A 2,770-nucleotide genomic window follows, 5' to 3' on the forward strand; every position below is an offset into this window, starting at 1 on the left:
GCACCATCTAAATCTGTTGAGATGACACCATATGAACTGTGGTTTAGCAAGAAACCTAAGCTGTCATTTCTTAAAGTTTGGGGCTATGATGCTTATGTGAAAAATTTCCAACCTGATAAGCTCGAACCCAAATTGGGGAAATGCGTCTTCATAGGATACCCAATGTAAACTGTTGGGTACACCTTCTATAATCGATCCAAAGGCAAGATATTCGTTGCTAAGAATGGATCCTTTCCACAGAAGAAGTTTCTCTCGAAATAAGTGAGTGGGAGCAATGTAGAAGTTGATGAGGTAATTGTACCTTCTTCTGAATTGTAAAGTAGTTCATCACAGAAATTAGTTCTAGTGATTCCTACACCAATGAGTGAGGAAGTTAGTGATGATGATCATGAAACTTCAGATCAAGTTACTACCGAACCTTGTAGGTCAACCAGAATACGTTCCACACTAGAATGGTACGGTAATCCTGTTCTGGAGGTCATGTTACTTGACCCTGACGAACCTATAAACTATTAGGAAGCGATGATGAGCCCAGATTCCGCGAAATGGCTTCAAGCCATGAAATCTGAGATGGGATCCATTTATTGGAACAAAGTATGGACTTTGATTGACTTGCCCGATGATTGGTGAGCCATTAAGAATAAATGGATTTTCAAGAGGAAGACAGACGCTGATAGTAGTGTTACTATCTACAAACCTCGAATTGTCGCAAAAGGTTTTCGACAATTTCAAGATGTTGACCACGATGAGATTTTCTCACTCGTAGCGATGCTTAAGTCTGTCCGAATCATGTTAGCAATTGCCACATTTTATGAAATCTGGCAAATGGATGTCAAAACTGCATTCCTTAATGGATTTCTTAAAGAAGAGTTGTATATAATGCAACACGAAGGTTTTGTTAATCCTAAATGTGCTAACAAAGTGTGCAAGCTCCAGCTCCATCTATGGACTAGTGCAAGCATCTCGGAGTTGGAATATATGCTTTGATAAAGTGATCAAAGCATATGGTTTTATACAAACATACGGTGAAGCCTGTATTTACAAGAAAGTGAGTGGGAGCACTATAGCCTTTCTGATAAGTATATGTGAATGACATATAGTTGATCGGAAATGATGTAGAATTTTCTGGAAACCATAAAGGGCTGTTTGAAAGGAGTTTTTCAAACAAAGGCCTTGGTGAAGCTACTTACATATTGAGCATCAAGATCTATAGAGATAGATCAAGAAGCTTGATATATTTTTCAATGAGTACATACCTTGACAACATTTTGAAGTAGTTCAAAATGGAATAGTCAAAGAAGGACTTCTTGCCTGTGTTGCAAGGTGTGAAGTCGAGTTAAGACTCAAAACCTAACCACGGCAGAAAATAGAAAGAGAATGAAAAGTCATTCCCTATGCCTCAACCATAGGTTCTATAAAGTATGTTATGTTGTGTACCAGACCTGTTGTGAACCTCACCAAGAGTTTGGCTATAGGGTACAATAGTGATTTAGGAGTGGATCACTAGACATCGGTCAAAATTTTCCTTAGTGGAATAAGGATATGCTTCTTGGTTATGGAGGTGACAAAAAGTTCATCGTAAAGAGTTACGTCGATGCAAGTTTTGACATTGATCTCGATGACTCTGGGTCTCAATCTGTAAACATATTGAAAGTGGGAGCTATTAGCTAGAGTAGCTCCATGCTGAGCATCGTAGACAAAGAAAAATTTGCAAAGTACATACGGCTCTGAATGTGGCAAACTCGTTGACTAAATTTCTCTCACAAGAATAACATGACCACTTTTTGGGTGTTAATTAAATAGCAATGTGAACTAGATTATTGACTCTAGTAAACCATTTGGGTATTAGTCACATGGAGATGTGAACTAATTACATAAAGATGTGAACTGTTGGTGTTAAATAACAAGATGATGTGAACTAGATTATTGACTCTAGTGCAAGTGGGAGACTGAAGGAAATATGCCCTAGAGGCAATACTAAAGTTGTTATTTATATTTCCTTATGTCATGATAAATGTTTATTATTCTTGCTAGAATTGTATTACCCGGAAACTTGATACATGTGTGACTACTGTCACATCCCTAGTTCTGGTATGATCCTAGACTAGCTAGTCATTTGTGCATCATGTTTAAATTCCATTTAAATTTGAAATGGGGATTTGTGAAACCCTCAGAAATCATTTCTGGAAATGACCCAGATAAAAAGTGCTCCAAAAAAGGACTAAGAAAATGTTCATGTTGCTCTCTGAAAATATTGGTCAGAGGTAAAATTCAAACCAATAATTTTGGGAACCCATAAATATTTATTTTGGCCTTTTGGAATTAATACAATAATTATTTTCCTTGGATATATATATGTGATATATTTTATATATGTCCAAAAATTCTGGTTTTCGCTGAGGGGCTTTGGAATAATCCAACAAGTCCCTACAAGAATTATCAGAAGCAACAAAAATGATTTAGTGTCTAAAACTAAATCAAAACAAATTACAGAAAATGCAAAACAGCAAAAAAAGAGAGGGGAAAACACTTACCTGGCCTCCCTGTAGCCTGGCCCAGCTTCTCTCGGCCCAGCCCACCAGCCCAACCGCCAGGAGCTTCTTCAAGCTCCTGCCAGTAGGAGCTGCTGCATGCCCGCCTCACAGCCGACCGCGGACACGTCTCCCCGCCACCTCCTGCTTCCTTCCTTGTCTTTTGACCAGGCACCTGGAGACGCCCGAGCCCCCATGGTCCTTCCCCTCTCTCACAGCTCACTCTCCCTTCCCCTGCT

The sequence above is a fragment of the Triticum urartu genome, chromosome 4 (genome assembly GCF_003073215.2).
Source record: "Triticum urartu cultivar G1812 chromosome 4, Tu2.1, whole genome shotgun sequence".
In the NCBI taxonomy this organism is placed as follows: domain Eukaryota; kingdom Viridiplantae; phylum Streptophyta; class Magnoliopsida; order Poales; family Poaceae; genus Triticum; species Triticum urartu.